Source organism: Capsicum annuum, chromosome 12 (assembly GCF_002878395.1).
Source record: "Capsicum annuum cultivar UCD-10X-F1 chromosome 12, UCD10Xv1.1, whole genome shotgun sequence".
NCBI lineage: Eukaryota > Viridiplantae > Streptophyta > Magnoliopsida > Solanales > Solanaceae > Capsicum > Capsicum annuum.
The window spans coordinates 227,779,108-227,795,731 of NC_061122.1; positions in this window are offsets into that span (position 1 = coordinate 227,779,108).

Below are 16,624 nucleotides of genomic sequence, written 5' to 3' on the forward strand. Positions count from 1 at the left end.
AAACTGAACGGAATCAATAACCCAATAAGTTTTTTTTATAAAATCATTAAAAAACTGTTAACCCAATAACCCAATAACAATAAACCAATAACATTTTTATCGATTCAATTTATCGGTCGGTTCGATCTTTGCACACTCATAGTTTACACTTCACATTTCTAATCATTGATTCATGCAAGTCGTGCTTGGCGTGGACAAGATTGTATTAGCCACTTATGCTTGTATTAGCGTAGGTTCTGCGTGACCTTTTAATATACTCCCTTCGTTTCGCAATAAGTGAATTGTTGGGGTATTTATTGGTGTTTCAAAATAAGTGAATCATTAATTTTTTTTCCAAATTTACCCTTATGATTTGACAATCAATTAACTTTTGAAAAGGTATTATAAGGTCAACTTTTTCTTTTTTTGGGTAAAAATGGAAAGTTGTGTTAAATTTATGTCTTTAATGCTTTTTTCTTAATTTGTGTGCCAAAATCCAACAATTCATTTATTATGAAACGGAGGGAGCACCTTTTATTTGAGAAAGTCTTTTTTTTTTCTTTAATCTCAAATCCTACACATCAAACAAAGTTCTTTTAGAAGGAAAAGCAAGCAGGAGCCCCTGAACATGCCTGCTTGCCGACCCATTCAGCTGCTTACTCCGTGATTTTACTATATCATTCTTAATTAATTATAATATGCCATATATGTGTTAAAAAATTAATAATATTTTTTTAAAAAAACATGTATGCTTCAATTGCTTCAGTGATTTATAATATTTTTCTTCTATTCTAATTTAAGTGACACTGATATAATTTTGAGAGTCAATAAAATATTTTATATCTTTTAAATTTTTTAAGGTGTTAATTATTGTGATTCATAGCACTTTTACATATTTTTTAAAATATATAACAAATTAATATTTTTTTTAGATATTTTAAGTTGTTAACTATTGTAGTTTATAATACTTTTTATGTAATTTAAAAAGTAATATATGTAATTTTTTAGATATACTTTTTTTTCGAAAACAACCTCTCAACTTCTTTAGAGGTAGTGGTATGGACTGCGTACACTCTACCCTCCCCAGACCCTACGATGTGGGAATATACTGGGTTTGTTGTTGTATATGTTATTTTTCCTGTTCAAACTGTTGTGACATTGATAGTCAATTACATTTTCTAAATAATTTAAGTTTTTAATTATTGTGATTTATAATACTTTTTCTTCAATTTCAATTTAAGTGGTATAATGTTTAGATGACCATAATAATTAATTAGGGGCGATATAGTAAAATTTTGAGTGAAGCAACGAAACAGACATGTCTAAATGACTTGCAACAATTAATTAGAAGTGATATTTTTGAAATTTAAATAAATTTATTTTTCAGAGTAATTTTTGCATATATTATTAAAATATATACAATTATCAAGTATTATGATCTACTATTCAAATATATAGTTTTGTTTCAATAATTTTGTTAACGATCAAAATTAAATTCTACAAATGTATAAATTAATAAAGAGTGTGAAAAATAAAATTTGATGTGCCTATATTACTGTTTTTCAAAAAAACACAGGCTCAGTATAGTTTATTTTTGGCATCAATTTATGTGACACAAATATAATTTAGATAATCAATCATCCCTTTTAATATATTTTTAGATATTTTAAGTTGTTAACTATTATAATTTATAATATTTTTTATGTAGTTTTCAAATAATATATGTTACTCACCTTTTGTGGCTATGATAGTCAATTATATTTTAAAAATAATTTAAGTTTTAAATTATTGTGATTTATAATACTTTTTTTCTATTCCAATTTAAGTGACATTGATATAATTTTGAGAGTCAATCAAAGATTCTATATCTTTTAAATTTTTTTAAGTTGTTAATTATTGAGATTCAAAGTATTTTTACATATTTTTTTAAAAATATATAACAGATTAATATTCTTTTTAGATATTTTAAGTTGTTAACTATTATAATTGATAATATTTTTATTTAATTTTCAAGTAATATATGTTACTCTTCATGTTCAAATGTTTGTGGTATTGATAGTCAATTAAATTTTCTAAATAATTTATGTTTTTAATTATTGTGATTTATAATATTTTTTCTTCTATTCTAATTTAAGCGGTATAATGTTTAGATGAGCATAATAATTAATTAGGGGCGATACAATAAAATTACGATTGAAGCAACGGAATAGACATGTCTTAAACGACTATCAACAACTAATTAGAAGTGATATAGCAAAATTACTAGAAAAATACTTGTGAAAAATAATTTAAGTGGGCCTCATATAAAACGGCAAATTAATTTAAAACATCAAGAGTTAGCTTATCATTTTATATCTATTTTTTATTTTATATTAAATATTGAGTATTATTTTTTTTGTACTTAGATGACTTATAATAATTAATGGGTGATATTTAGTAAAATTACGATTGAAGCAGCTGAAGCAGATATGTCATAAATGTCTATTTTACTTTTTTTTTTTAAAATTAAATATTATTAATTTTTAATATGTAAAATAACTTATAATAATTAATTATGAGTGTTATAGTAAAATCACAGAGCAAGCAGTTGAAGCAGACATGTTGACAGTCAGCTACCTGCTTCTCTTGCCAAGAGATTTTTTATTAAATATTATTATTTTTTAAATATTTAAATAATTTATAATAATTAATTAGGGGTGATATTTAGTAAAATTATAATTGAAGTAGCTAAAAAAGACATGTCATAAATGTCTATTTTACCTTTTTATTAAATATTATTAAGTTTTTAATATGTAAATAATTTATAATTATTAATTAAGGGTGATATAGTAAAATTGCAGAGCAAGCATATGAAACAGACATATTGACGACCAACTTCCCGCTTCTCTTGCCAAGATATTCCCTCTTATTAGATAGTAATAAAAGTAATAAGCGACATAGTGTTTAAATGACCATAATAATTAATTAAGGTGATATATAAAAGTCACGATTGAAGCAACAAAGCAGACATGTCTTAAATGACTCAAAACAATTAATTAGAAGTGATATAACAAAATAACTATAAAAAATACTTGTGAAAAATAATTTAAGTGAGACTCATACAAAATGTCAAATTAATTTAAAACATTAAGAGTTAACTTATCATTTTATATCAAATTTTTCTTGTTTTATTAAATATTATTACTTTTTAAATACTTAGATGACTTATAATAATTAATTAGGGGTGATAAATAGTAAAATTACGATTGAAGCAACTGAAATAGATATCTTATAAATCTCTATTTTATTTTTTATTAAATATTATTAATTTTTTAATATGTAAATAACTTATAATAATTAATTCGGAGTGATATAGTAAAATTGCGAAGTAAGCAGTTGAAGCAAACATGTTAACGGTCAGCTAATTGCTTCTCTTGCCAAGAGATTTTTTATTAATTATTATTATTTTTTAAATACTTAAATGACTTATTATAATTAATTAGGGGTGATATTTATTAAAATTCCGATTGAAGCATCTGAAGCTGATATGTCGTAAATGTCTATTTTACTTTTTTTATTAAATATTATTAATTTTTTAATATGTAAATAATCTATAGTAATTAATTAAGGATGATGTACTAAAATTGCGGAGCAAGCAGTTGAAGTAGGTATGTAGACGGCCAGCTGTCTGCTTCTCTTGCCAGCGCCTATTGTTGCATCCACGAGGTCTCGTAATCGATCCTCAACAACATTTTTCATTTGTTAAACACCCATAAAATATTTAAATATATTTAAAATAAATTTATGTATGGATTGGTATCCTTTATTGCTTTGTATAATTCTATATAAAATGTTAATAAATAGATATTTATAATTTTAATCAATTCTCTTGTATAAGTTTTTAATAAAGTAGAAAAAAAAAATATTACAATTATTTGTTTATTCACTTGTGTTTGACCAGATGTTAAAAATAAGCATTAGAAAATATGATATTTTAATGTTAATTATGAAACCTTAAATAAGTTGTAAACTATTATTTGATTTTATAAAAATAAGAAGTTATATTTTATTATATAGTGTGATTTCTACTTATATTTCTTATTGTGTTTATTCAAAAATATTAATGATTATATTTTTTGAAAAATTAATTAAATAGCTATAAATATATTTAAAATTATAATACATTATCTTGTTAATTATTATATCTAAAATTTACATATATACACAAGGTAACTTTACCTAATTACATTAAATGCCAATTTGCTAAAGTAATTACCTAAATCCCAAAGTAATTACTTAAATCCCCTATTTTTTTTTTTTTACTTTCTCTCTCCAACCCATTATACATCCAAAAACACGCTACTTCTGTTGTTGCATCTCCCGTATTTTCCTCCCATTACAAATCCTTTTTTTCTACATAATTGAAACCCATTTTCACGCCAAAAATCAAGCAACGTGTACTTAAGAGGTTACCAATTTGTAAGTTTTGAAGCATTAATTGAAGTTTCTGATTTTCTTCATTATTTTTTGAATTTTTTTGTTTCAACTTTACCAAATCGGAATAATTTTCTATTCTTGTTTGGTTGCATGTTGGTTTTTATGAAATTAACTTCTTTTGCAATCCCATATCAGTTTGATTATTAGTTTATTTCATTTTTTTCCGTATTGTTCAAGTCAGATCTTTGAATTTCTTGTGTTATAGTTGCTACTACTTAATCTATATAGTAGAACTTTGGTAACGGATTCTCGTCCTAGGTTTAGTTTAGGTCTTAGTCAGTTAGATGCTCAAGAACAAAATATTTCTGTTGGTTTTGTTCCTGGTACATTTGATTACGAAGAATCCAATTTTGCAGAGAATCATTCCAAGCACCAAAACGACCCGACATTCATGAAGAAATTGAAGGAATCGGCTAGTTATTATTATTTTATATAGGACGAAAAAATGATTGATAAGGAACAAGGTCGCGAAGAAGAATTGAAAAAAAATGACAGTCCTGACATAGAAGATTTGTCGGTATTTTTTTGTCAATTCTATTTATTTTTTACTATACATCTTTCAATATATGCGTATTGTTTTAGGATAGCATATTCATTAATTTATATATGATGGGTAAGGGAATTGAGTTTCAGATAGAAACTGAGCATTTTGTCAAAGATCTGACTTGTTGTTTTTATTGGAACGATAAGTGTTCCGTATTGCTTATTGTGTATATATATGTATGAATATCCTTATATACATTTAGGTTATCTATAATTAGATATGTTAGAATATGGTTTAATCACCTTATAAATATATATAACTGCTATGTGATGTTTTTAATTTTTCGTTATGTGTGATCCCCCTTTATACATATCTATCTTATGTATAATTATAACTGACATTCAAAGCGATCAGAAGGTATATTGAATTTATGTTACATATATAAATGTTAAGTATTACTGACTGTACATAGATATGTATGGCTATCATTATACATATATATGTTATGTATGATTAGTTATGTAATACTATTCCTGAATCATCTAATATATATATATATATATATATATATATATATATATATATAATTGTTATGTCTGAAAACTTGGGGTTTTGATATGTAAGATTGACATTATACATATATAGGTTATGCATAAAAATATTTATACATTCATTTGAAAGTTAACAGATAACACATTCATCTCACTTGTATAAAACTTTTTTCTATTATACTGTATATTACTTTGATGAAATGATCATACATGCTTATTGTTATTTTATATAGGACGAGAAAATGGTTGATAAGGAACAAGGTCGCGAAGAAAAAAAAAAATGACAGTCCTGATATGAAAGAATTTTCGATATTTTCTTGTCAATCCTGATTTTTTTTACTATACATCTGTCGATATACATATAGCACCTTAGTTAGAAAATGGGTCATAATGTACTCAGCTGAATATGAAGTTTTTGAGATCTTGATTCTTCCATGATTTCTGACATGGTCGGAAAGTTGTCTTCAGATTATCAGTACTGTTTGTTCTTGATTAAAATTGGGAGATGATGGTTTTAGGATAATATATTATTTGATTTATACATGATGGGTAAGGGAATTGAGTTTCTGATAGAAACTGGACATTTTAAAAAGATCTAACTTGTGTTTTTTATTGAGTTTCTGATAGAAACTGTTCCGTATTGCTTAATGTGTATATATATGTATGCATATCCTTATATATATTTAGGTTATCTATAATTAGATATGTTAGACTATGGTTTAATCACCTTATATATATATATATATAAAACTGCCTGCTATGTGATGTTTCTGATTTTTTTCTACATATAATCCCCCATTATACATCTATCTTATATATAATTATATATATACATTCATATGTTACATCTTATACATAACACATCCATATGTGTGCATGTAGGATGATGTTGGTGGCACAATAACGGAATCTGTTCAAGACGTTGTTGATGCACTATTATTTGGTTTGTCAACACCTTCAACTACAAAATCATTGAATGTTGGTACTCCAAATACAATGACAGAGAGACAATGGACACTTCCCGACAATCTGCATAGAAATATCTAATTGTTGTTTTAGTAGCTGATGTTAAACAGTTACAATACTTGTTCATTTTGTGGTGTTGGATTTTAATTTAGATTTTATGGATGTCCTAAATGTTCTTATACATACATATCTTTTTGAAGAAATGTATTGCAATGACGTAGACCATATTGTATTGTTACTATATAGTTTGGTGGATGTCATGTTTATCGTACATTATATTATAATCACACCCCTTTTTTTTAAACAAAAAGATAGGATTTTAAGTTTGAAAAAGATTTTTATTATTAAAGTGACTAAAATGAAAATTTGTTTCAAAAAGGATTATTTACATTTAAACTCAGAGTCGCCACTTGACATAAATCGGGTGTGCCAAGTCACCTTTGGGAAATCTTTTTTCAAAATGATTTGACTCTTTAAACTGGTTTGCAAACAGAGATTCTGGTTAAGGAATTCTGTTGACCGAGGGAAAGGTGTTAGGCACCCCTCAATTCCGTGGTTCGACCACGGTCGCTTGGTGGAACACATCGGCTAATTTGACACTATAAAATGTATAAACCATATAAACACAAAATCACAAAACAAACAAACAAACAAAACTAATCCGAAACAATGTACAGTCCAAATTATACAATCCAAAAAATAGAAAAATGCAGAAATGTAAATCCTATTCTAAACTAATCCTAGACTAATGCTCTACCCGACGCCTCGGGCCTTCATCACGAACGTTCTCCGGGTACAAGATACCTCGGGGCATTCCCCGGTGAATAAATATATATACACATGACCTCAGGGTATTCCCCGGCGAATAAATATATTTGATAAAAATACGATATAAATAGGAAACCATTTCAAACAAGAATTTACACATTCGCTAATATAGAATCCTAAGGCCAGCCTACCCCAAAAACCTATAATTTGCCTATCGACTTCGACCTACCATGATTCTATCATGTTCCAACAACATTCATGCTTATTCCGAATTAAACTGCTAACAATGAATCAAAACAAACACTCATTCACTTTTATCAATTTCAATTCCGTCCCAAACAACCAATTTTAATTCTCAAACGAGACACCATTTCACCATGCAAATCATAATCAAGGGAACCAACCACAAATCAAAACAAACATGCATTCATTACCAACAAGGATCAAACAAACACACAATAAGTGGTCTCTCTCGATTACTCCGATCACACCCTCAACTCTCCATTTTCAGTGTGTGGCGTGTATATACACGGCGTGTGTGCGTATGGTGAGCTATTCGTGAGTGAGTGAACTTTTTCGGTGAGGTTTCAATTTGTAGTGTGTTTTATTCGGGTTTCCTTTTCTCTAATTTCGTGGGTATTCTCTCCATGGTGTTGTCATGCGTTGTTAAAGAAAAATGAAAAAATGGGCACCCCTTCAATCAGTGAGAGTGTGTGCGTATTCCATCTTCGTGTGAGTAGTGTAATGGTGTATATGTGGGTGTGTGTTCTCGGTGGGGAAGAAAAAGCAAAATGGAGTGTGTGTGATGTGCGTGAGGGTCAGTGTGCTCTGTTCTCTGTGAGTATTTCAGTGAGGTTTTTGTGAGAATGGTGAGGTTTGTGTTGCCCCTTTTTGAGAAAAAATGAAAAATGTGTATTTGTTGTTTTGTGGAAGAATCAGAGTATTCTGTGTGGTGTCCTAATTCTAATCGTGAAAGTGTATATATTATTCTCCTCCTATGGTGGGAATATGTTGGGTTTGTTAGGGAGGTGGGGACCACGTGGGTAGGGTAGGAGTATGGGTAGGGTATGTGGGGTAGGGGGTGGGGATATTATATTTTTTTTTTCAATTTATAAAATCTATTATAAGTTAATAATACATTGAACATGTGTCTCATATGTTTTAGAGTAATGTATTACATAACATCATACACTCGTTAAAAGTTTATGCCTTAATAGAAAATAACGAAAATTTTACCGTCATACATATTAATAAAGTATACAACAATATCATACATTCATAACATACTGTTAAGGTATTTTACTATTATTACTTTGTGAATGTTTTCACTGTTACAAGTACGATCCATATGCAAATATGAGTACAAGACAATCTATATCATACATGTACACTTAAGTATAATATATTATCATACACATATCACACTATATAATGGCAACTTAGATTTGAATGCAATAACATACATGAGTGTACCTTTTATTTTGTTGTTTATACATGAAACAGTACATGTGGTCAGTTATGAAAAAAAATGTTATACATTACATAGATATGACTGTTTAATGGTTAACTATTTGATATACAATACATTTTAACAAGTTTTTACTGCCATAGTTCACAAATTAGATCGTATTTACACACAAGTGATCGGTTTTCCTTAATTTCTGACCACAAAATCGACCAACGTACGTGATCGAAAAACTGTGGTAGCTTTTTAATAATCGACCACGTGTGGTCGGTTTTTTTTTAAAAAATATATATATTTTTAAAAATTCATTATTATTTTATTAAAATAGAAAAAAATAATTTTAAAAATAAAAAAATTCAAAATAAACCGACCACAAGTGGTTGGTTTTATTTTAAAATTAATTAATTAATTTTATTAAAATCGACCACAAGTGGTTAATTTTTTTTCAAAATTAATTAATTAATTTTATAAAAACCGACCACAAGTGGTTGGTTACCTTTAAATTAATAATTAATTTATAAAAAAAATCGACCACATGTGGTCGGTCTTTTATTTGAATTAATTATTTAATTTAAATAGAAAACTAACCACTTGTGGTTGATTTTTTATTTAATAATTTATTTAATAAAATATTTTGTAATTAGTTATAGTAAACCGACCACATGGGGTCAATTTTCTGAAAATGTTTTTAAAAATCGACCACATGTGGTCGGTTTTTTTGATAATTTTGAAAAAAAATATTTAAATTTTCCAAAATACAAATATTAAAAATCAAATTATTTACAATATAGTCCACCAATCATTTACAAACATTAAAAATCGAATCAAATTATTTACAATACAGTCCACCAATCTTTTAATATACAATCAACCAACCACCATAAAAATACAAACATTAAAAATCAAATTATTTATAAAATTTATCGAGGTTCCAAATCCAAACTATGAAACAAACAAAAGACTAAAAACTACAACTCATCATCCTCATCTTCATTCTCAGCCTCACCCATTCTATTATCAATATTTCGTTGATATATCCAGCTATAATCAGGTTTCATCTACACAATCGATCACATTCAAGTCATTAGTTCAAGTCACAAAAGTTCACATTTCAAATACCTACACTTAAACATTTTCAAGTCACTAATTCACTTCACAAGTTACCAAACTGAACTTAATTCAAAATGAAAAGTTCACGTTGCAAGTACCTACACTTAAACATTTTGTAGTCACTAATTCACTTCTCAAGTGACCACACTTTACTAAAATCAAAACACAAGTTCACATTTCAAGTACCTAAATTCAAAACAAAAGTCACTAATCCATAATTCAAGTAACTACCCTTAAACATTTCAAGTCACTAAGTCACTTCACAAGTTACCTAACTAGACTAAATTCAAAATGAAAAGTTCACATTTCAAGTACCTACACCTAAACATTTTCAAGTCACTAATTCACTTCGCAAGTTACCAAACTAAACTTAATTCAAAATGAAAAGTTCACATTTCAAGTAGCTACACCTAAACATTTTCAAGTCACTCCACAAGTTACCAAACTAAACTAAATTCAAAATGAAAAGTTCACATTTCTAAGTCACTAATTCACTTCACAAGTTACCAAACTAAACTAAATTCAAAATGAAAAGTTCACAATTCTAAGTCACTAATTCACTTCACAAGTTACCAAACTAAACTAAATTCAAAATGAAAAGTTTACATTTCAAGTACCTACACTTTAAACATTTTCAAGTCACTTCACAAGTTACAAAACTAAACTAAATTCAAAATGAAAAGTTCACATTTCAAGTACCTACACTTAAATATTTTCAAGTCACTAACTCACTTCTCAAGTGACCACACTTAACTATATTCAAAACACAAGTCCACCTTTCAAGTAACTACACTTAAACATTTTCGACTCACTAATGCACTTCTCAAGTGACCATACTTAACTAAATTTAAAACACAAGTTCACATTTCAAGTACCTACACTTACACATTTTCAAGTCACTAACTCACTTCTCAAGTGGCCACACTTAGCTATATTCAAAAACACAGGCCCACCTTTCAATTAACTATACTTAAATATTTTTGACTCACTAATGCACTTCTCAAGTGACCACACTTAACTAAATTCAAAACACAAGTTCACATTTCAAGTATCTACACTTCAACATTTTCGACTCACTAATTTTCGACTCACTAACTCACTTCTCTAGTGACCACATTTAACTATATTAAAAACACAAGTCTACCTTTCAATTAACTACGCTTAAACATTTTCGACTCACTAATGAACTTCTCAAGTGACCACACTTAACTATATTCAAAACACATGTCCACATTTCAAGTACCTACACTTAAATATTTTCAACTCATTAACTCACTTCTCTAGTAACCACACTTAACTATATTCAAACACAAGTCCACTTTTCAATTAACTATACTTAAATATTTTAGACTCACTAATGCACTTCTCAAGTGACCACACTTAACTAAATTAAAAACATAAGTCCACATTTCAAGTATCTACACTTCAATATTTCCGACTCCCTAATTTTCGAATCACTAACTCACTTTTCTAGTGACCACACTTAACTATATTCAAAACACAAGTCCACCTTTCAAGTAACTACACTTAAACATTTTTGACTCTCTAACTCACTTCTCAAGTGACCACACTTGACAAAATTCAAAACACAAGTCCACATTTTAAGTACCTACACTTAAATATTTTCAACTCACTAACTCACTTCTCTAGTGACCACACTTAACTATATTCAAAACACAAGTCCACATTTCATGCACCTACACTTAAATATTTTTGACTCACTAACTCACTTCTCTAGTGACCACACTTAACTATATTCAAAACACAAGTCCACCTTTTAAGTAACTACACTTAAATATTTTTGACTCACTAATTCATTTCTCAAATGACCACACCTTCGAACAAGTAATACTAAAATAATGGCCAAATTTAGTTCAGAGGTGTCCTATCATACAAGAAATGTAATGGTAGGCTGTTTCAAACATATCATCAAATTTCTACAATAATGTAACCTGACAAGATTGTCATCTCACAGGAAAAAGGGTAATCTAATAAATATTAAACTAGAGGATCAGAACACTTAAAAGTGTATCAAGAAACACAAACCAACAGAAATAGTTATTTAAGACTGATGTCAACATGAAGATTCTGAAAGAAACTTATAAAAACATTTTAACATTACATAGTTTCTACCCAGCATAATCGATCAAAAGAAAGAAAAATGCGCAATGACGAGGATTGAATGAAGGAGAAAAAGAATATTTTTTTTGTCAATCAGAAGAATCTTTTTATCAATCAATTAATCCTTGAAAGGTTGAATCAATTAATGGAGCAAATAATGTAACATTCAGTCAGAGAAAATAAAAGGAAAAACCACTATGAGCAAAAATCAATCAAATATCTTTTCCTTAACCAAAGTAGACTACCTTAATTCAGAGGCAATTAACCAAAAATAGATAAGTAAAAAATATTTTAGCATTTATCATATATATCAGAATTGATTGGAAAACAATCTCAAGTCAATTTGGCATGCAGGATATTCTCACAGTAATTTAGTCATCAAAATTATGCTAAATCAATCTCTTAATGTCCGTTAAGAGTAAAATAATTAAACATTCAATCATTCTGCAAATATCGACTAAAGCAAAACATAATACATTAACTTTAAAAATCAAGTAGAAATTGGTAACATGATTGGGATTTAGGCTAAAATTAAGTGTCACAAAGATTGAAATTTTCACATGTGAGAGCATAGATGACTGAATAAACATAACCACAAGTAAATTTGACGAAATTCACAGCACTACTTTATCAATTTTAGATCATGAAAAATAAAAACAGAGAATGTATGTGTTTGAGATATAGGAATGAAATGCGGGATTAAACCTGTGATGGGTTCTCAAAACCCATCAATTTTCCTGCCAATAAGGGTTGTATGGCTGGCGGGTAACGGAGGGATCTGGCAGCGGGGGGCTTGGGTCCGTTCGTTAGTGGGGCTGGAGGCATGGTTGCTGATGGAGATGCGGAGAACAGGGCGGCGGCGTGGCTCTGGTCACTGACCGGCGGGTCTAGCTCTGGTCGATGGCAGCGGTTGGTGTGGTGGCTGGTGAAGCAGAGGCTGGTTCATCCGGTGGCGGAGGCTGGCGGCGCTGAAGACGAAGAGCCCTCCAAAAAAGGGCTTTCACACGCCTTCATGGAGGTGTAATACACGCACCTTGCCAATTCAGGAAAAGGTGCCAAAATGACACACTTTATGACTTCTTGAGGTGCCAAAAGTGAGCGATGTCCACTTGAGGTGCCTAAGTGAAAGATCGCGTGTACTTAAGAGGCCTGACAATGGGTTATGCCCAATTATTACTTTGTGAATGTTTCCACTATTACAAGTACGATCGGTATGCAAATATGAGTACAAAACAATCTATATCATACATGAACACTTAAGTATAATATTATCATACACATATCACACTATATAATGTCAACTTAGATTTGAATGCAATACCATACACGAGTGTACCTTTTATTTTATTGTTTAAATATAAAACAATAACTGTGGTCAATTATTAAAAAAAAAATTTATACATGACATAGAAATGACAGTTTAATGGTTAACTATTTGATATACAATACATTTTAACAAGTCTTTACTGCCATAGTTCCCAAATTAGATCGTATTTACACACCTGTAAATACATTATAATGCCAACGCAATATGATAAATGTAAATTATATAGCATTGTTATGAAAATGTCAAATAATTATTAAGAACTAAACATCAGATAACAATAGAAAACATAATTCAAAATTATTCCATAGTATCAACATACACTAAGTAAAATGATTCCATCAAAACCAAAGTAACGATCAACATATAGAAAATTCATAATCAGTAGTAAAATTCTTCACTTCAAATTCTGGAATGTATAATGCATACTGATTTTGCATTTCAAAGACCGTTAATGCAACCGAATCATATTCACTACCTTCAATACAAAGTACAGCGCCTGTTTCTCTATCAAACTCGATATCTTTATTCGATTTGTAGAAAATGGATATACATAGAGGAAAATTAACCAATCTCGAGAATTGTTTCTTCAACTCAATGTAAACTCTCACTCCATTATCATTCCTTATGATAATTGGAGAAGAATTACCATCAACAATGTATTTTACTTCTATTTTTTTACAAACTTCATTAGTATTCAATTCCACTGCGATCGTAGCAATCAATTTCAAAAAAGTTATAATTTTTGAAACAATAATTGCGTCACTTTTGTAGGATTGATATATAATTTTTGACTCCCAAAAGCCTGAATATCGCAACAATATGGGGATGTTCATATTGATTTTTCTAAGAACTGAAGTAAGCAGTTGAAGATATTTTTTTTTCACTGAACGAAATTCAACAAAGAAGAAAATTTAATGTGATGTTTAACATATTTTTGAATTTAAATTTTAGTTACTATATTCAATCATACACCACTAAATATTCGGTAATTAATGGCGTGAATTAAGGAATAGATTGATATTATTAGATTTATCTTTCCTTAAATATAGCCTAATCAGCTTTATCATACATTCCAGCAATGTATGAGGGTCAAACAGATGTATGGGTATATTTTTCAAAATTAGGAGAGAGAAAGGCTGTGAACGGCAGGAGGAGACTCAGAGCAGTTTTCGGTCGAGACCGGGTTGCATCAGGGATCGACTCTTAGTCTGTTCCTTTTTGCATTGGTGATGGACGTGTTGACGTGGAGCATTCAAGGTGAGGTTCCTTGGTGTATGTTATTTGTGGATAATGTGGTGCTGATTGATGAGATGCGAGGGGGTGTGAATGACAAATTGGAGGTTTGGAGGCAAACCCTTGAGTCTAAGGGGTTTATGTTGAGTAGGTCCAAAACTGAGTATTTGGAATGTAAGTTTAGTGACTTGAGACAGGAGGACGAAGGGGTGGTAAGGTTGGACTCCCAGGATGTCTGTAAGACGAACAATTTTAAGTATTTTGGATCTACGATTCAGGGGAATGGTGAGATTGATGAGGATGTCTCTAAACATATTGGAGTAGGTTGGATGAAGTAGCGGCTAACCTCAGGAGTGTTGTGTGATAAGAAGGTGCCCCTTAAGCTTAAAGGTAAATTCTATAGAGTGGCAGTCCGTTCAGCCATGTTGTATGGTGCGGAGTGTTGGCCAGTCAAGCACTCGCACATCCAAAAATTAAAGGTGGCGAAAATGAGAATGTTGCGTTGAATGTGTGGGATTACTAGAGGTGACAGAGTAAGAAATGAGACTATTCGGGAGAAGGTGGGAGTGGCTTCAGTGGAAGACAAGTTCCGAAAAGGATGACTGCGATGGTTTGAGCATGTGATGAGGAGGAGTTCAGATGCCCCAGTCCGGAGGTGTGAGAGGCTTGCTTTGAATGGCTTCAGGAGGGGTAGAGGTAGGCCGAAGAAATACTGGAGGGAGGTGATTAGACATGACATGGAACAGCTCCAGCTGACTGAGGACATGACCCTAGATAGGAAGGTGTGGAGGTCGCGGATAAGGGTAGAAGGCTAATGCGGGTGTGTGGATTATTGCTTGCAGTCTGGAGAGTCTTGTGTAGCCGGGTTAGTAAGCCTAGGTTCGTATTCATAGGGTCCTTGTTATGGAAGTGTAGGTTATTACTAGGTGGGTGCACTAGGTCTTATGGCTTAGTACCTATTTTCTTATTCCGTATTGCCCTTATGTCTCGTATTTCATATTTCTCTGATGTCTATTTTATTATTTCTTATTCCTGATTTTCTATTATGTTTTCCATCCCTTTATTTACTGTTCTCTACTTTGAGCCGGGGGTCTATCGGAAACAACCTCTCTACTTCCTCGGAGGTAGCGGTACGGACTGCATACATCTTAACCTCCCCATACTCTTTTGGGAATACACTAGGTATGTTGTTGTTGTTGTTGAGGAGAGAGAAAGGCTGAAGAGATTTTATGTAATTACTTTCACTTTGCTAAGGGATTTATGTAAGGTTTATACATATTATATAGGAGAACAGGGATGAACAAAGTATTTTATAAATTTTTAAATCAATCTTTTTACTTTTAAAATCATGATGAACGTTGAGTTTGTATTGTAATGGGTTAGGTGAGTGAGATTCTAATAAACATGTCACATGCATGGGTTAGGTGGACAATCTCAATCCTCATGGTCTAATAGTTTATTACTAGTATAAAAATTCAGAGTTGGAAATATTTTAAGAAGAAATATGTTTACATAAGAGAAGTCAAAATACTCACATTTTTATATCACTATGAGATCCGATTTATATGACAACTAAACAATGCAATTAATTTTTTCCAGCGCATTTCATTGTACTATGCATGTTTTTCTCGATAATAGAAGCCTAAGACCGGTTAGGTGACCCTCGAGCGTTGAACGTTAAGTGTGTACCATTGAGCACTTAAGGCGTAAACCTCATATGACTAAAGCCCCAGTATTCTTATGCCTCGATGTGTTTTGTCAGTGTCTTGCATCGAGACGAGCCCCAAAATAGTCTTTTAAAACACTGATTGTATATTGGTTTGTTGTGTTGTTTTCAAACTTGGTTTATAGTAATTGAAGTTCTAAAACTCATGTTTGAGTAATTTTTCGATTTTTTTTACATCTTTCATTCACAAAATTTTAATTGTATTTTTATATTCAAACGCAATTTTAAATTTGAAATATTATCTTTTTAAAATCTCAACTAAATCATGTTTGTAACTATAACTTTTTCCTTGAAAAGAAATTGGGTTTTGGACTCAGCCATATCAAAGATAATCTTACACAGTGTAATATTATCCGCTTTGGATCAAACTCGCACGATTTTTTCTAAAAAGTTTACACCATAAGAGATTTTATACCTT